Genomic DNA, 19,411 nt, shown 5'->3' with positions numbered 1-19,411 from the left:
GTCGCAAGCGAAGGATACTGCAAAGAGAAGACTATTTAAAGATCAGCCAATCAAATCGCCCATACATTATATAAGTAGGAATGAAAATCCAAAAGCTTACAGCACCTGGTATTCCGAGGCGGTCTCCCATCCAAGCACTAACCAGGCCAATACCTGCTAAGATTAAGAGATCGGGCATTGGCTCTTTTTTTTTAAGATTATTATATAATTAGTAATAAATTTCCAATAATATTAGAGCACCTGGTATTACCAGGGTGTCTCCCATCCAAACACTACACAGGTCAATGACTGCTAAGATTCAAAGATTGGGCATTCACTCTTTTTTTTTCAAGATTATTATATAATTTGTGAAAAATTTACAAAAATCTTAAAGCAACTGGTATTACCAGGGGGTCTCCCATCCAATTACTAACCAGGCCCAAACCTGCTTAGCTTCCGAGCTCAGACATGATCTGGCATAGCCAGGGTGGTATGGCCATAAGCAAAGACTGCTGCAAAGAGAGAGCTATTTAAAGATCAGTCAATCTAATCGCCGGTACATTATATAAGTAGGAAAGAAAACCCTAAAGCTTAAAGCACCTGGTATTCCCAGGCGGTCTCCCATCCAAGCACTAACCAGGCCAATACCTGCTAAGATTAAGAGATCGGGCATTGACTCTTTTTTTTTTTTTTTTTTTTTTAAGATTATTATATAATTAGTAATAAATTTCCAATAATATTAGAGCACCTGGTATTCCGAGGCGGTCTCCCATCCAGACACTAAACAGGTCCATGACTGCTAAGATTCAAAGAATGGGCATTGACTCTTTTTTGTTTCAAGATTATTATATAATTTGTGAAAAATTTACAAAAATCTTAGAGCAACTGGTATTACCAGGGGGTCTCCCATCCAATTACTAACCAGGCCCAAACCTGCTAAGATTAAGAGATCGGGCATTGACTCTTTTTTTTTTTTTTTTTTTTTTTTTAAAGATTATTATATAATTAGTAATGAATTTCCAATAATATTAGAGCACCTGGTTTTCCGAGGCGGTCTCCCATCCAAACACTAAACAGGTCCATAGCTGCTAAGATTCAAAGATTGGGCATTGACTCTTTTTGTTTCAAGATAATTATATAGTTAGTACAAATTTCCAAAAATATTACAGCAACTGGTATTCCGAGGCGGTCTCCCATCCAAGCACTAAACAGGTCCATACCTCCTAAGATTCAAAGATTGGGCATTTACTCTTTTTTTTTTTTTTTTGCAAGATTATTATGTAATTAGTAAAAATTGCCAAAAATATTACAGCAACTGGTATTTCCCGGCCGTCTTCCATCCAAGTACTAACCAGGCAAAACCTGCTATTATTCAGAGATCGGGCATTGACTTTTTTTTTTTTTTTTTAAGATTATTATATAATTTGTGAAAAATTTCCAAAAATCTTAAAGCAACTGGTATTACCAGGGTGTCTCCCATCCAATTACTAACCAGGCCCATACCTGCTAAGATTCAGATATGGGGCATTGACTCCTTTCTTTTTTTCTTGCAAGATTATTATATAATTTGTGAAAAATTTCCAAAAATCTTAAAGCAACTGGTATTACCAGGGGGTCTGCCATCCAATTACTAACCAGGCCGAAACCTGCTTAGTTTCCGAGCTCAGACATGATCTGGCATAGCCAGGGTGGAATGGCCATAAGCGAAGACTGCTGCAAAGAGAGAGCTATTTAAAGATCAGCCAATCTAATCGCCGGTACATTATACAGGACCAAACCTGCTTAGCTTCCGAGAGCAGACGAGATCAGGCATAGCCAGGTTGTTACGGTCGCAAGCGAAGGATACTGCAAAGAGAAGACTATTTAAAGATCAGCCAATCAAATCGCCCATACATTATATAAGTAGGAATGAAAATCCAAAAGCTTACAGCACCTGGTATTCCGAGGCGGTCTCCCATCCAAGCACTAACCAGGCCAATACCTGCTAAGATTAAGAGATCGGGCATTGGCTCTTTTTTTTTAAGATTATTATATAATTAGTAATAAATTTCCAATAATATTAGAGCACCTGGTATTACCAGGGGGTCTCCCATCCAAACACTACACAGGTCAATGACTGCTAAGATTCAAAGATTGGGCATTCACTCTTTTTTTTTCAAGATTATTATATAATTTGTGAAAAATTTACAAAAATCTTAAAGCAACTGGTATTACCAGGGGGTCTCCCATCCAATTACTAACCAGGCCCAAACCTGCTTAGCTTCCGAGCTCAGACATGATCTGGCATAGCCAGGGTGGTATGGCCATAAGCAAAGACTGCTGCAAAGAGAGAGCTATTTAAAGATCAGTCAATCTAATCGCCGGTACATTATATAAGTAGGAAAGAAAACCCTAAAGCTTAAAGCACCTGGTATTCCCAGGCGGTCTCCCATCCAAGCACTAACCAGGCCAATACCTGCTAAGATTAAGAGATCGGGCATTGACTCTTTTTTTTTTTTTTTTTTTTTTAAGATTATTTTATAATTAGTAATAAATTTCCAATAATATTAGAGCACCTGGTATTCCGAGGCGGTCTCCCATCCAGACACTAAACAGGTCCATGACTGCTAAGATTCAAAGAATGGGCATTGACTCTTTTTTTTTTCAAGATTATTATATAATTTGTGAAAAATTTACAAAAATCTTAGAGCAACTGGTATTACCAGGGGGTCTCCCATCCAATTACTAACCAGGCCCAAACCTGCTTAGCTTCCGAGCTCAGACATGATCTGGCATAGCGAGGGTGGTATGGCCATAAGCGAAGACTGCTGCAAAGAGAGAGCTATTTAAAGATCAGTCAATCTAATCGCCGGTACATTATATAAGTAGGAAAGAAAACCCTAAAGCTTAAAGCACCTGGTATTCCCAGGCGGTCTCCCATCCAAGCACTAACCAGGCCAATACCTGCTAAGATTAAGAGATCGGGCATTGACTCTTTTTTTCTTTTTTTTTTTTTTTTTTTTAAAGATTATTATATAATTAGTAATAAATTTCCAATAATATTAGAGCACCTGGTTTTCCGAGGCGGTCTCCCATCCAAACACTAAACAGGTCCATAGCTGCTAAGATTCAAAGATTGGGCATTGACTCTTCTTGTTTCAAGATAATTATATAATTAGTACAAATTTCCAAAAATATTACAGCAAATGGTATTCCGAGGCGGTCTCCCATCCAAGCACTAAACAGGTCCATACCTCCTAAGATTCAAAGATTGGGCATTTACTCTTTTTTTTTTTTTTTTTTTTGCAAGATTATTATGTAATTAGTAAAAATTGCCAAAAATATTACAGCAACTGGTATTTCCCGGCCGTCTTCCATCCAAGTACTAACCAGGCAAAACCTGCTATTATTCAGAGATCGGGCATTGACTTTTTTTTTTTTTTTTCAAGATTATTATATAATTTGTGAAAAATTTCCAAAAATCTTAAAGCAACTGGTATTACCACAGTGTCTCCCATCCAATTACTAACCAGGCCCATACCTGCTAAGATTCAGATATGGGGCATTGACTCCTTTCTTTTTTTCTTGCAAGATTATTATATAATTTGTGAAAAATTTCCAAAAATCTTAAAGCAACTGGTATTACCAGGGGGTCTCCCATCCAATTACTAACCAGGCCCATACCTGCTAAGATTCAGATATGGGGCATTGACTCCTTTCTTTTTTTCTTGCAAGATTATTATATAATTTGTGAAAAATTTCCAAAAATCTTAAAGCAACTGGTATTACCAGGGGGTCTCCCATCCAATTACTAACCAGGCCGAAACCTGCTTAGTTTCCGAGCTCAGACATGATCTGGCATAGCCAGGGTGGTATGGCCATAAGCGAAGACTGCTGCAAAGAGAGAGCTATTTAAAGATCAGTCAATCTAATCGCCGGTACATTATATAAGTAGGAAAGAAAACCCTAAAGCTTAAAGCACCTGGTATTCCCAGGCGGTCTCCCATCCAAGCACTAACCAGGCCAATACCTGCTAAGATTAAGAGATCGGGCATTGACTCTTTTTTTTTTTTTTTTTTTTTTAAGATTATTATATAATTAGTAAAAAAATTTCCAATAATATTAGAGCACCTGGTATTCCGAGGTGGTCTCCCATCCAGACACTAAACAGGTCCATGACTGCTAAGATTCAAAGAATGGGCATTGACTCTTTTTTTTTTTCAAGATTATTATATAATTTGTGAAAAATTTACAAAAATCTTAAAAAAACTGGTATTACCAGGGGGTCTCCCATCCAATTACTAACCAGGCCCAAACCTGCTTAGCTTCCGAGCTCAGACATGATCTGGCATAGCCAGGGTGGTATGGCCATAAGCGAAGACTGCTGCAAAGAGAGAGCTATTTAAAGATCAGCCAATCTAATCGCCGGTACATTATACAGGACCAAACCTGCTTAGCTTCCGAGAGCAGACGAGATCAGGCATAGCCAGGTTGTTACGGTCGCAAGCGAAGGATACTGCAAAGAGAGGACTATTTAAAGATCAGCCAATCAAATCGCCCATACATTATATAAGTAGGAATGAAAACCCAAAAGCTTACAGCACCTGGTATTCCCAGGCGGTCTCCCATCCAAGCACTAACCAGGCCAATACCTGCTAAGATTAAGAGATCGGGCATTGGCTCTTTTTTTTTAAGATTATTATATAATTAGTAATAAATTTCCAATAATATTAGAGCACCTGGTATTACCAGGGGGTCTCCCATCCAAACACTACACAGGTCCATGACTGCTAAGATTCAAAGAATGGGCATTGACTCTTTTTTTTTTTCAAAATTATTATATAATTTGTGAAAAATTTACAAAAATCTTAAAGCAACTGGTATTACCAGGGGGTCTCCCATCCAATTACTAACCAGGCCCAAACCTGCTTAGCTTTCGAGCTCAGACATGATCTGGCATAGCCAGGGTGGTATGGCCATAAGCGAAGACTGCTGCAAAGAGAGAGCTATTTAAAGATCAGCCAATCTAATCGCCGGTACATTATATAAGTAGGAAAGAAAACCCTAAAGCTTAAAGCACCTGGTATTCCCAGGCGGTCTCCCATCCAAGCACTAACCAGGCCAATACCTGCTAAGATTAAGAGATCGGGCATTGACTCTTTTTTTTTAAGATTATTATATAATTAGTAATAAATTTCCAATAATATTAGAGCACCTGGTTTTCCGAGGCGGTCTCCCATCCAAGCACTAAACAGGTCCATACCTCCTAAGATTCAAACATTTACTCTTTTTTTTTTGTTTTTTTTGCAAGATTATTATGTAATTAGTAAAAATTGCCAAAAATATTACAGCAACTGGTATTTCCCGGCCGTCTTCCATCCAAGTACTAACCAGGCAAAACCTGCTATTATTCAGAGATCAGGCATTGACTTTTTTTTTTTTTTTTCAAGATTATTATATAATTTGTGAAAAATTTCCAAAAATCTTAAAGCAACTGGTATTACCACAGTGTCTCCCATCCAATTACTAACCAGGCCCATACCTGCTACGATTCAGATATGGGGCATTGACTCCTTTCTTTTTTTCTTGCAAGATTATTATATAATTTGTGAAAAATTTCCAAAAATCTTAAAGCAACTGGTATTACCAGGGGGTCTCCCATCCAATTACTAACCAGGCCGAAACCTGCTTAGCTTCCGAGCTCAGACATGATCTGGCATAGCCAGGGTGGAATGGCCATAAGCGAAGACTGCTGCAGAGAGAGAGCTATTTAAAGATCAGCCAATCTAATCGCCGGTACATTATACAGGACCAAACCTGCTTAGCTTCCGAGAGCAGACGAGATCAGGCATAGCCAGGTTGTTACGGTCGCAAGCGAAGGATACTTCAAAGAGAGGACTATTTAAAGATCAGCCAATCAAATCGCCCATACATTATATAAGTAGGAATGAAAACCCAAAAGCTTACAGCACCTGGTATTCCGAGGCGGTCTCCCATCCAAGCACTAACCAGGCCAATACCTGCTAAGATTAAGAGATCGGGCATTGGCTCTTTTTTTTTAAGATTATTATATAATTAGTAATAAATTTCCAATAATATTAGAGCACCTGGTATTACCAGGGTGTCTCCCATCCAAACACTACACAGGTCCATGACTGCTAAGATTCAAAGAATGGGCATTGACTCTTTTTTTTTCAAGATTATTATATAATTTGTGAAAAATTTACAAAAATCTTAAAGCAACTGGTATTACCAGGGGGTCTCCCATCCAATTACTAACCAGGCCGAAACCTGCTTAGCTTCCGAGCTCAGACATGATCTGGCATAGCCAGGGTGGAATGGCCATAAGCGAAGACTGCTGCAGAGAGAGAGCTATTTAAAGATCAGCCAATCTAATCGCCGGTACATTATACAGGACCAAACCTGCTTAGCTTCCGAGAGCAGACGAGATCAGGCATAGCCAGGTTGTTACGGTCGCAAGCGAAGGATACTGCAAAGAGAGGACTATTTAAAGATCAGCCAATCAAATCGTCCATACATTATATAAGTAGGAATGAAAATCCAAAAGCTTACAGCACCTGGTATTCCGAGGCGGTCTCCCATCCAAGCACTAACCAGGCCAATACCTGCTAAGATTAAGAGATCGGGCATTGGCTCTTTTTTTTTAAGATTATTATATAATTATTAATAAATTTCCAATAATATTAGAGCACCTGGTATTACCAGGGGGTGTAGCATCCAAACACTACACAGGTCCATGACTGCTAAGATTCAAAGAATGGGCATTGACTCTTTTTTTTTCAAGATTATTATATAATTTGTGAAAAATTTACAAAAATCTTAAAGCAACTGGTATTACCAGGGGGTCTCCCATCCAATTACTAACCAGGCCCAAACCTGCTTAGCTTCCGAGCTCAGACATGATCTGGCATAGCCAGGGTGGTATGGCCATAAGCGAAGACTGCTGCAAAGAGAGAGCTATTTAAAGATCAGTCAATCTAATCGCCGGTACATTATACAGGACCAAACCTGCTTAGCTTCCGAGAGCAGACGAGATCAGGCATAGCCAGGTTGTTACGGTCGCAAGCGAAGGATACTGCAAAGAGAGGACTATTTAAAGATCAGCCAATCAAATCGCCCATACATTATATAAGTAGGAATGAAAACCCAAAAGCTTACAGCACCTGGTATTCCGAGGCGGTCTCCCATCCAAGCACTAACCAGGCCAATACCTGCTAAGATTAAGAGATCGGGCATTGGCTCTTTTTTTTAAGATTATTATATAATTAGTAATAAATTTCCAATAATATTAGAGCACCTGGTATTCCGAGGCGGTCTCCCATCCAGACACTAAACAGGTCCATGACTGCTAAGATTCAAAGAATGGGCATTGACTCTTTTTTTTTTCAAGATTATTATATAATTTGTGAAAAATTTACAAAAATCTTAAAGCAACTGGTATTACCAGGGGGTCTCCCATCCAATTACTAACCAGGCCCAAACCTGCTTAGCTTCCGAGCTCAGACATGATCTGGCATAGCCAGGGTGGTATGGCCATAAGCGAAGACTGCTGCAAAGAGAGAGCTATTTAAAGATCAGCCAATCTAATCGCCGGTACATTATACAGGACCAAACCTGCTTAGCTTCCGAGAGCAGACGAGATCAGGCATAGCCAGGTTGTTACGGTCGCAAGCGAAGGATACTGCAAAGAGAGGACTATTTAAAGATCAGCCAATCAAATCGCCCATACATTATATAAGTAGGAATGAAAACCCAAAAGCTTACAGCACCTGGTATTCCGAGGCGGTCTCCCATCCAAGCACTAACCAGGCCAATACCTGCTAAGATTAAGAGATCGGGCATTGGCTCTTTTTTTAAGATTATTATATAATTAGTAATAAATTTCCAATAATATTAGAGCACCTGGTATTACCAGGGGGTCTCCCATCCAAACACTACACAGGTCCATGACTGCTAAGATTCAAAGAATGGGCATTGACTCTTTTTTTTTTCAAGATTATTATATAATTTGTGAAAAATTTACAAAAATCTTAAAGCAACTGGTATTACCAGGGGGTCTCCCATCCAATTACTAACCAGGCCCAAACCTGCTTAGCTTTCGAGCTCAGACATGATCTGGCATAGCCAGGGTGGTATGGCCATAAGCGAAGACTGCTGCAAAGAGAGAGCTATTTAAAGATCAGCCAATCTAATCGCCGGTACATTATATAAGTAGGAAAGAAAACCCTAAAGCTTAAAGCACCTGGTATTCCCAGGCGGTCTCCCATCCAAGCACTAACCAGGCCAATACCTGCTAAGATTAAGAGATCGGGCATTGACTCTTTTTTTTTTTTTTTTTTTTTAAAGATTATTATATAATTAGTAATGAATTTCCAATAATATTAGAGCACCTGGTTTTCCGAGGCGGTCTCCCATCCAAACACTAAACAGGTCCATAGCTGCTAAGATTCAAAGATTGGGCATTGACTCTTTTTGTTTCAAGATAATTATATAGTTAGTACAAATTTCCAAAAATATTACAGCAACTGGTATTCCGAGGCGGTCTCCCATCCAAGCACTAAACAGGTCCATACCTCCTAAGATTCAAAGATTGGGCATTTACTCTTTTTTTTTTTTTTTTTGCAAGATTATTATGTAATTAGTAAAAATTGCCAAAAATATTACAGCAACTGGTATTTCCCGGCCGTCTTCCATCCAAGTACTAACCAGGCAAAACCTGCTATTATTCAGAGATCGGGCATTGACTTTTTTTTTTTTTCAAGATTATTATATAATTTGTGAAAAATTTCCAAAAATCTTAAAGCAACTGGTATTACCAGGGTGTCTCCCATCCAATTACTAACCAGGCCCATACCTGCTAAGATTCAGATATGGGGCATTGACTCCTTTCATTTTTTCTTGCAAGATTATTATATAATTTGTGAAAAATTTCCAAAAATCTTAAAGCAACTGGTATTACCAGGGGGTCTGCCATCCAATTACTAACCAGGCCGAAACCTGCTTAGTTTCCGAGCTCAGACATGATCTGGCATAGCCAGGGTGGAATGGCCATAAGCGAAGACTGCTGCAAAGAGAGAGCTATTTAAAGATCAGCCAATCTAATCGCCGGTACATTATACAGGACCAAACCTGCTTAGCTTCCGAGAGCAGACGAGATCAGGCATAGCCAGGTTGTTACGGTCGCAAGCGAAGGATACTGCAAAGAGAAGACTATTTAAAGATCAGCCAATCAAATCGCCCATACATTATATAAGTAGGAATGAAAATCCAAAAGCTTACAGCACCTGGTATTCCCAGGCGGTCTCCCATCCAAGCACTAACCAGGCCAATACCTGCTAAGATTAAGAGATCGGGCATTGGCTCTTTTTTTTTTAAGATTATTATATAATTAGTAATACATTTCCAATAATATTAGAGCACCTGGTATTACCAGGGGGTCTCCCATCCAAACACTACACAGGTCAATGACTGCTAAGATTCAAAGAATGGGCATTCACTCTTTTTTTTTTCAAGATTATTATATAATTTGTGAAAAATTTACAAAAATCTTAAAGCAACTGGTATTACCAGGGGGTCTCCCATCCAATTACTAACCAGGCCCAAACGTGCTTAGCTTCCGAGCTCAGACATGATCTGGCATAGCCAGGGTGGTATGGCCATAAGCGAAGACTGCTGCAAAGAGAGAGCTATTTAAAGATCAGTCAGTCTAATCGCCGGTACATTATATAAGTAGGAAAGAAAACCCTAAAGCTTAAAGCACCTGGTATTCCCAGGCGGTCTCCCATCCAAGCACTAACCAGGCCAATACCTGCTAAGATTAAGAGATCGGGCATTGACTCTTTTTTTTTTTTTTAAAGATTATTATATAATTAGTAATGAATTTCCAATAATATTAGAGCACCTGGTTTTCCGAGGCGGTCTCCCATCCAAACACTAAACAGGTCCATAGCTGCTAAGATTCAAAGATTGGGCATTGACTCTTTTTGTTTCAAGATAATTATATAATTAGTACAAATTTCCAAAAATATTACAGCAACTGGTATTCCGAGGCGGTCTCCCATCCAAGCACTAAACAGGTCCATACCTCCTAAGATTCAAAGATTGGGCATTTACTCTTTTTTTTTTTTTTTTTTTTGTTGCAAGATTATTATGTAATTAGTAAAAATTGCCAAAAATATTACAGCAACTGGTATTTCCCGGCCGTCTTCCATCCAAGTACTAACCAGGCAAAACCTGCTATTATTCAGAGATCGGGCATTGACTTTTTTTTTTTTTTCAAGATTATTATATAATTTGTGAAAAATTTCCAAAAATCTTAAAGCAACTGGTATTACCAGGGTGTCTCCCATCCAATTACTAACCAGGCCCATACCTGCTAAGATTCAGATATGGGGCATTGACTCCTTTCTTTTTTTCTTGCAAGATTATTATATAATTTGTGAAAAATTTCCAAAAATCTTAAAGCAACTGGTATTACCAGGGGGTCTGCCATCCAATTACTAACCAGGCCGAAACCTGCTTAGTTTCCGAGCTCAGACATGATCTGGCATAGCCAGGGTGGAATGGCCATAAGCGAAGACTGCTGCAAAGAGAGAGCTATTTAAAGATCAGCCAATCGAATCGCCGGTACATTATACAGGACCAAACCTGCTTAGCTTCCGAGAGCAGACGAGATCAGGCATAGCCAGGTTGTTACGGTCGCAAGCGAAGGATACTGCAAAGAGAAGACTATTTAAAGATCAGCCAATCAAATCGCCCATACATTATATAAGTAGGAATGAAAATCCAAAAGCTTACAGCACCTGGTATTCCGAGGCGGTCTCCCATCCAAGCACTAACCAGGCCAATACCTGCTAAGATTAAGAGATCGGGCATTGGCTCTTTTTTTTTACGATTATTATATAATTAGTAATAAATTTCCAATAATATTAGAGCACCTGGTATTACCAGGGGGTCTCCCATCCAAACACTACACAGGTCAATGACTGCTAAGATTCAAAGATTGGGCATTCACTCTTTTTTTTTCAAGATTATTATATAATTTGTGAAAAATTTACAAAAATCTTAAAGCAACTGGTATTACCAGGGGGTCTCCCATCCAATTACTAACCAGGCCCAAACCTGCTTAGCTTCCGAGCTCAGACATGATCTGGCATAGCCAGGGTGGTATGGCCATAAGCAAAGACTGCTGCAAAGAGAGAGCTATTTAAAGATCAGTCAATCTAATCGCCGGTACATTATATAAGTAGGAAAGAAAACCCTAAAGCTTAAAGCACCTGGTATTCCCAGGCGGTCTCCCATCCAAGCACTAACCAGGCCAATACCTGCTAAGATTAAGAGATCGGGCATTGACTCTTTTTTTTTTTTTTTTTTTTTTTTTAAGATTATTATATAATTAGTAATAAATTTCCAATAATATTAGAGCACCTGGTATTCCGAGGCGGTCTCCCATCCAGACACTAAACAGGTCCATGACTGCTAAGATTCAAAGAATGGGCATTGACTCTTTTTTTTTTCAAGATTATTATATAATTTGTGAAAAATTTACAAAAATCTTAGAGCAACTGGTATTACCAGGGGGTCTCCCATCCAATTACTAACCAGGCCCAAACCTGCTAAGATTAAGAGATCGGGCATTGACTCTTTTTTTTTTTTTTTTTTTTTTTTTAAAGATTATTATATAATTAGTAATGAATTTCCAATAATATTAGAGCACCTGGTTTTCCGAGGCGGTCTCCCATCCAAACACTAAACAGGTCCATAGCTGCTAAGATTCAAAGATTGGGCATTGACTCTTTTTGTTTCAAGATAATTATATAGTTAGTACAAATTTCCAAAAATATTACAGCAACTGGTATTCCGAGGCGGTCTCCCATCCAAGCACTAAACAGGTCCATACCTCCTAAGATTCAAAGATTGGGCATTTACTCTTTTTTTTTTTTTTTTGCAAGATTATTATGTAATTAGTAAAAATTGCCAAAAATATTACAGCAACTGGTATTTCCCGGCCGTCTTCCATCCAAGTACTAACCAGGCAAAACCTGCTATTATTCAGAGATCAGGCATTGACTTTTTTTTTTTTTCAAGATTATTATATAATTTGTGAAAAATTTCCAAAAATCTTAAAGCAACTGGTATTACCAGGGTGTCTCCCATCCAATTACTAACCAGGCCCATACCTGCTAAGATTCAGATATGGGGCATTGACTCCTTTCTTTTTTTCTTGCAAGATTATTATATAATTTGTGAAAAATTTCCAAAAATCTTAAAGCAACTGGTATTACCAGGGGGTCTGCCATCCAATTACTAACCAGGCCGAAACCTGCTTAGTTTCCGAGCTCAGACATGATCTGGCATAGCCAGGGTGGAATGGCCATAAGCGAAGACTGCTGCAAAGAGAGAGCTATTTAAAGATCAGCCAATCTAATCGCCGGTACATTATACAGGACCAAACCTGCTTAGCTTCCGAGAGCAGACGAGATCAGGCATAGCCAGGTTGTTACGGTCGCAAGCGAAGGATACTGCAAAGAGAAGACTATTTAAAGATCAGCCAATCAAATCGCCCATACATTATATAAGTAGGAATGAAAATCCAAAAGCTTACAGCACCTGGTATTCCGAGGCGGTCTCCCATCCAAGCACTAACCAGGCCAATACCTGCTAAGATTAAGAGATCGGGCATTGGCTCTTTTTTTTTAAGATTATTATATAATTAGTAATAAATTTCCAATAATATTAGAGCACCTGGTATTACCAGGGGGTCTCCCATCCAAACACTACACAGGTCAATGACTGCTAAGATTCAAAGATTGGGCATTCACTCTTTTTTTTTCAAGATTATTATATAATTTGTGAAAAATTTACAAAAATCTTAAAGCAACTGGTATTACCAGGGGGTCTCCCATCCAATTACTAACCAGGCCCAAACCTGCTTAGCTTCCGAGCTCAGACATGATCTGGCATAGCCAGGGTGGTATGGCCATAAGCAAAGACTGCTGCAAAGAGAGAGCTATTTAAAGATCAGTCAATCTAATCGCCGGTACATTATATAAGTAGGAAAGAAAACCCTAAAGCTTAAAGCACCTGGTATTCCCAGGCGGTCTCCCATCCAAGCACTAACCAGGCCAATACCTGCTAAGATTAAGAGATCGGGCATTGACTCTTTTTTTTTTTTTTTTTTTTTTAAGATTATTATATAATTAGTAATAAATTTCCAATAATATTAGAGCACCTGGTATTCCGAGGCGGTCTCCCATCCAGACACTAAACAGGTCCATGACTGCTAAGATTCAAAGAATGGGCATTGACTCTTTTTTTTTTCAAGATTATTATATAATTTGTGAAAAATTTACAAAAATCTTAGAGCAACTGGTATTACCAGGGGGTCTCCCATCCAATTACTAACCAGGCCCAAACCTGCTAAGATTAAGAGATCGGGCATTGACTCTTTTTTTTTTTTTTTTTTTTTTTTTAAAGATTATTATATAATTAGTAATGAATTTCCAATAATATTAGAGCACCTGGTTTTCCGAGGCGGTCTCCCATCCAAACACTAAACAGGTCCATAGCTGCTAAGATTCAAAGATTGGGCATTGACTCTTTTTGTTTCAAGATAATTATATAGTTAGTACAAATTTCCAAAAATATTACAGCAACTGGTATTCCGAGGCGGTCTCCCATCCAAGCACTAAACAGGTCCATACCTCCTAAGATTCAAAGATTGGGCATTTACTCTTTTTTTTTTTTTTTTGCAAGATTATTATGTAATTAGTAAAAATTGCCAAAAATATTACAGCAACTGGTATTTCCCGGCCGTCTTCCATCCAAGTACTAACCAGGCAAAACCTGCTATTATTCAGAGATCGGGCATTGACTTTTTTTTTTTTTTTTTAAGATTATTATATAATTTGTGAAAAATTTCCAAAAATCTTAAAGCAACTGGTATTACCAGGGTGTCTCCCATCCAATTACTAACCAGGCCCATACCTGCTAAGATTCAGATATGGGGCATTGACTCCTTTCTTTTTTTCTTGCAAGATTATTATATAATTTGTGAAAAATTTCCAAAAATCTTAAAGCAACTGGTATTACCAGGGGGTCTGCCATCCAATTACTAACCAGGCCGAAACCTGCTTAGTTTCCGAGCTCAGACATGATCTGGCATAGCCAGGGTGGAATGGCCATAAGCGAAGACTGCTGCAAAGAGAGAGCTATTTAAAGATCAGCCAATCTAATCGCCGGTACATTATACAGGACCAAACCTGCTTAGCTTCCGAGAGCAGACGAGATCAGGCATAGCCAGGTTGTTACGGTCGCAAGCGAAGGATACTGCAAAGAGAAGACTATTTAAAGATCAGCCAATCAAATCGCCCATACATTATATAAGTAGGAATGAAAATCCAAAAGCTTACAGCACCTGGTATTCCGAGGCGGTCTCCCATCCAAGCACTAACCAGGCCAATACCTGCTAAGATTAAGAGATCGGGCATTGGCTCTTTTTTTTTACGATTATTATATAATTAGTAATAAATTTCCAATAATATTAGAGCACCTGGTATTACCAGGGGGTCTCCCATCCAAACACTACACAGGTCAATGACTGCTAAGATTCAAAGATTGGGCATTCACTCTTTTTTTTTCAAGATTATTATATAATTTGTGAAAAATTTACAAAAATCTTAAAGCAACTGGTATTACCAGGGGGTCTCCCATCCAATTACTAACCAGGCCCAAACCTGCTTAGCTTCCGAGCTCAGACATGATCTGGCATAGCCAGGGTGGTATGGCCATAAGCAAAGACTGCTGCAAAGAGAGAGCTATTTAAAGATCAGTCAATCTAATCGCCGGTACATTATATAAGTAGGAAAGAAAACCCTAAAGCTTAAAGCACCTGGTATTCCCAGGCGGTCTCCCATCCAAGCACTAACCAGGCCAATACCTGCTAAGATTAAGAGATCGGGCATTGACTCTTTTTTTTTTTTTTTTTTTTTTTTTAAGATTATTATATAATTAGTAATAAATTTCCAATAATATTAGAGCACCTGGTATTACCAGGGGGTCTCCCATCCAAACACTACACAGGTCCATGACTGCTAAGATTCAAAGAATGGGCATTGACTCTTTTTTTTTTTCAAAATTATTATATAATTTGTGAAAAATTTACAAAAATCTTAAAGCAACTGGTATTACCAGGGGGTCTCCCATCCAATTACTAACCAGGCCCAAACCTGCTTAGCTTTCGAGCTCAGACATGATCTGGCATAGCCAGGGTGGTATGGCCATAAGCGAAGACTGCTGCAAAGAGAGAGCTATTTAAAGATCAGCCAATCTAATCGCCGGTACATTATATAAGTAGGAAAGAAAACCCTAAAGCTTAAAGCACCTGGTATTCCCAGGCGGTCTCCCATCCAAGCACTAACCAGGCCAATACCTGCTAAGATTAAGAGATCGGGCATTGACTCTTTTTTTTTAAGATTATTATATAATTAGTAATAAATTTCCAATAATATTAGAGCACCTGGTTTTCCGAGGCGGTCTCCCATCCAAGCACTAAACAGGTCCATACCTCCTAAGATTCAAACATTTACTCTTTTTTTTTTTTTTTTTTTGCAAGATTATTATGTAATTAGTAAAAATTGCCAAAAATATTACAGCAACTGGTATTTCCCGGCCGTCTTCCATCCAAGTACTAACCAGGCAAAACCTGCTATTATTCAGAGATCAGGCATTGACTTTTTTTTTTTTTTTTCAAGATTATTATATAATTTGTGAAAAATTTCCAAAAATCTTAAAGCAACTGGTATTACCACAGTGTCTCCCATCCAATTACTAACCAGGCCCATACCTGCTACGATTCAGATATGGGGCATTGACTCCTTTCTTTTTTTCTTGCAAGATTATTATATAATTTGTGAAAAATTTCCAAAAATCTTAAAGCAACTGGTATTACCAGGGGGTCTCCCATCCAATTACTAACCAGGCCGAAACCTGCTTAGCTTCCGAGCTCAGACATGATCTGGCATAGCCAGGGTGGAATGGCCATAAGCGAAGACTGCTGCAGAGAGAGAGCTATTTAAAGATCAGCCAATCTAATCGCCGGTACATTATACAGGACCAAACCTGCTTAGCTTCCGAGAGCAGACGAGATCAGGCATAGCCAGGTTGTTACGGTCGCAAGCGAAGGATACTTCAAAGAGAGGACTATTTAAAGATCAGCCAATCAAATCGCCCATACATTATATAAGTAGGAATGAAAACCCAAAAGCTTACAGCACCTGGTATTCCGAGGCGGTCTCCCATCCAAGCACTAACCAGGCCAATACCTGCTAAGATTAAGAGATCGGGCATTGGCTCTTTTTTTTTAAGATTATTATATAATTAGTAATAAATTTCCAATAATATTAGAGCACCTGGTATTACCAGGGTGTCTCCCATCCAAACACTACACAGGTCCATGACTGCTAAGATTCAAAGAATGGGCATTGACTCTTTTTTTTTCAAGATTATTATATAATTTGTGAAAAATTTACAAAAATCTTAAAGCAACTGGTATTACCAGGGGGTCTCCCATCCAATTACTAACCAGGCCGAAACCTGCTTAGCTTCCGAGCTCAGACATGATCTGGCATAGCCAGGGTGGAATGGCCATAAGCGAAGACTGCTGCAGAGAGAGAGCTATTTAAAGATCAGCCAATCTAATCGCCGGTACATTATACAGGACCAAACCTGCTTAGCTTCCGAGAGCAGACGAGATCAGGCATAGCCAGGTTGTTACGGTCGCAAGCGAAGGATACTGCAAAGAGAGGACTATTTAAAGATCAGCCAATCAAATCGTCCATACATTATATAAGTAGGAATGAAAATCCAAAAGCTTACAGCACCTGGTATTCCGAGGCGGTCTCCCATCCAAGCACTAACCAGGCCAATACCTGCTAAGATTAAGAGATCGGGCATTGGCTCTTTTTTTTTAAGATTATTATATAATTATTAATAAATTTCCAATAATATTAGAGCACCTGGTATTACCAGGGGGTGTAGCATCCAAACACTACACAGGTCCATGACTGCTAAGATTCAAAGAATGGGCATTGACTCTTTTTTTTTTCAAGATTATTATATAATTTGTGAAAAATTTACAAAAATCTTAAAGCAACTGGTATTACCAGGGGGTCTCCCATCCAATTACTAACCAGGCCCAAACCTGCTTAGCTTCCGAGCTCAGACATGATCTGGCATAGCCAGGGTGGTATGGCCATAAGCGAAGACTGCTGCAAAGAGAGAGCTATTTAAAGATCAGTCAATCTAATCGCCGGTACATTATACAGGACCAAACCTGCTTAGCTTCCGAGAGCAGACGAGATCAGGCATAGCCAGGTTGTTACGGTCGCAAGCGAAGGATACTGCAAAGAGAGGACTATTTAAAGATCAGCCAATCAAATCGCCCATACATTATATAAGTAGGAATGAAAACCCAAAAGCTTACAGCACCTGGTATTCCGAGGCGGTCTCCCATCCAAGCACTAACCAGGCCAATACCTGCTAAGATTAAGAGATCGGGCATTGGCTCTTTTTTTTAAGATTATTATATAATTAGTAATAAATTTCCAATAATATTAGAGCACCTGGTATTCCGAGGCGGTCTCCCATCCAGACACTAAACAGGTCCATGACTGCTAAGATTCAAAGAATGGGCATTGACTCTTTTTTTTTTCAAGATTATTATATAATTTGTGAAAAATTTACAAAAATCTTAAAGCAACTGGTATTACCAGGGGGTCTCCCATCCAATTACTAACCAGGCCCAAACCTGCTTAGCTTCCGAGCTCAGACATGATCTGGCATAGCCAGGGTGGTATGGCCATAAGCGAAGACTGCTGCAAAGAGAGAGCTATTTAAAGATCAGCCAATCTAATCGCCGGTACATTATACAGGACCAAACCTGCTTAGCTTCCGAGAGCAGACGAGATCAGGCATAGCCAGGTTGTTACGGTCGCAAGCGAAGGATACTGCAAAGAGAGGACTATTTAAAGATCAGCCAATCAAATCGCCCATACATTATATAAGTAGGAATGAAAACCCAAAAGCTTACAGCACCTGGTATTCCGAGGCGGTCTCCCATCCAAGCACTAACCAGGCCAATACCTGCTAAGATTAAGAGATCGGGCATTGGCTCTTTTTTTAAGATTATTATATAATTAGTAATAAATTTCCAATAATATTAGAGCACCTGGTATTACCAGGGGGTCTCCCATCCAAACACTACACAGGTCCATGACTGCTAAGATTCAAAGAATGGGCATTGACTCTTTTTTTTTTCAAGATTATTATATAATTTGTGAAAAATTTACAAAAATCTTAAAGCAACTGGTATTACCAGGGGGTCTCCCATCCAATTACTAACCAGGCCCAAACCTGCTTAGCTTTCGAGCTCAGACATGATCTGGCATAGCCAGGGTGGTATGGCCATAAGCGAAGACTGCTGCAAAGAGAGAGCTATTTAAAGATCAGCCAATCTAATCGCCGGTACATTATATAAGTAGGAAAGAAAACCCTAAAGCTTAAAGCACCTGGTATTCCCAGGCGGTCTCCCATCCAAGCACTAACCAGGCCAATACCTGCTAAGATTAAGAGATCGGGCATTGACTCTTTTTTTTTAAGATTATTATATAATTAGTAATAAATTTCCAATAATATTAGAGCACCTGGTTTTCCGAGGCGGTCTCCCATCCAAGCACTAAACAGGTCCATACCTCCTAAGATTCAAAGATTGGGCATTTACTCTTTTTTTTTTTTTTTTTTGCAAGATTATTATGTAATTAGTAAAAATTGCCAAAAATATTACAGCAACTGGTATTTCCCGGCCGTCTTCCATCCAAGTACTAACCAGGCAAAACCTGCTATTATTCAGAGATCAGGCATTGACTTTTTTTTTTTTTTTTCAAGATTATTATATAATTTGTGAAAAATTTCCAAAAATCTTAAAGCAACTGGTATTACCACAGTGTCTCCCATCCAATTACTAACCAGGCCCATACCTGCTAAGATTCAGATATGGGGCATTGACTCCTTTCTTTTTTTCTTGCAAGATTATTATATAATTTGTGAAAAATTTCCAAAAATTTTAAAGCAACTGGTATTACCAGGGGGTCTCCCATCCAATTACTAACCAGGCCGAAACCTGCTTAGCTTCCGAGCTCAGACATGATCTGGCATAGCCAGGGTGGAATGGCCATAAGCGAAGACTGCTGCAGAGAGAGAGCTATTTAAAGATCAGCCAATCTAATCGCCGGTACATTATACAGGACCAAACCTGCTTAGCTTCCGAGAGCAGACGAGATCAGGCATAGCCAGGTTGTTACGGTCGCAAGCGAAGGATACTGCAAAGAGAGGACTATTTAAAGATCAGCCAATCAAATCGCCCATACATTATATA

General features: G+C 39.0%; 17 pseudogenes; all 17 read right to left on the bottom strand.

The window, feature by feature from the left end:
* Positions 1–364: 364 nt before the first annotated feature.
* Positions 365–483, bottom strand: LOC127964662 (uncharacterized; annotated as a pseudogene).
* A 1,688-nt stretch (positions 484–2,171) lies between these two features.
* Positions 2,172–2,290, bottom strand: LOC127964652 (uncharacterized; annotated as a pseudogene).
* Positions 2,291–2,659: 369 nt separating this feature from the next.
* LOC127963075 (uncharacterized) lies at positions 2,660–2,778 on the bottom strand (annotated as a pseudogene).
* Positions 2,779–3,725: 947 nt separating this feature from the next.
* Positions 3,726–3,844, bottom strand: LOC127963389 (uncharacterized; annotated as a pseudogene).
* Positions 3,845–4,215: 371 nt separating this feature from the next.
* On the bottom strand, positions 4,216–4,334 carry LOC127964268 (uncharacterized; annotated as a pseudogene).
* Positions 4,335–4,823: 489 nt separating this feature from the next.
* LOC127961746 (uncharacterized) lies at positions 4,824–4,942 on the bottom strand (annotated as a pseudogene).
* Positions 4,943–6,795: 1,853 nt separating this feature from the next.
* On the bottom strand, positions 6,796–6,914 carry LOC127964646 (uncharacterized; annotated as a pseudogene).
* A 487-nt stretch (positions 6,915–7,401) lies between these two features.
* Positions 7,402–7,520, bottom strand: LOC127964640 (uncharacterized; annotated as a pseudogene).
* Positions 7,521–8,006: 486 nt separating this feature from the next.
* On the bottom strand, positions 8,007–8,125 carry LOC127961740 (uncharacterized; annotated as a pseudogene).
* A 1,399-nt stretch (positions 8,126–9,524) lies between these two features.
* Positions 9,525–9,643, bottom strand: LOC127962568 (uncharacterized; annotated as a pseudogene).
* Positions 9,644–11,040: 1,397 nt separating this feature from the next.
* Positions 11,041–11,159, bottom strand: LOC127964635 (uncharacterized; annotated as a pseudogene).
* A 1,688-nt stretch (positions 11,160–12,847) lies between these two features.
* On the bottom strand, positions 12,848–12,966 carry LOC127964629 (uncharacterized; annotated as a pseudogene).
* A 1,688-nt stretch (positions 12,967–14,654) lies between these two features.
* On the bottom strand, positions 14,655–14,773 carry LOC127964625 (uncharacterized; annotated as a pseudogene).
* A 373-nt stretch (positions 14,774–15,146) lies between these two features.
* LOC127961734 (uncharacterized) lies at positions 15,147–15,265 on the bottom strand (annotated as a pseudogene).
* A 1,854-nt stretch (positions 15,266–17,119) lies between these two features.
* LOC127964622 (uncharacterized) lies at positions 17,120–17,238 on the bottom strand (annotated as a pseudogene).
* A 487-nt stretch (positions 17,239–17,725) lies between these two features.
* LOC127964617 (uncharacterized) lies at positions 17,726–17,844 on the bottom strand (annotated as a pseudogene).
* A 486-nt stretch (positions 17,845–18,330) lies between these two features.
* LOC127961730 (uncharacterized) lies at positions 18,331–18,449 on the bottom strand (annotated as a pseudogene).
* Positions 18,450–19,411: the final 962 nt, after the last annotated feature.

This window comes from Carassius gibelio, chromosome A3 (genome assembly GCF_023724105.1).
Source record: "Carassius gibelio isolate Cgi1373 ecotype wild population from Czech Republic chromosome A3, carGib1.2-hapl.c, whole genome shotgun sequence".
Taxonomy (NCBI): domain Eukaryota; kingdom Metazoa; phylum Chordata; class Actinopteri; order Cypriniformes; family Cyprinidae; genus Carassius; species Carassius gibelio.
This window is presented reverse-complemented; position numbering and strand designations above follow the sequence as displayed.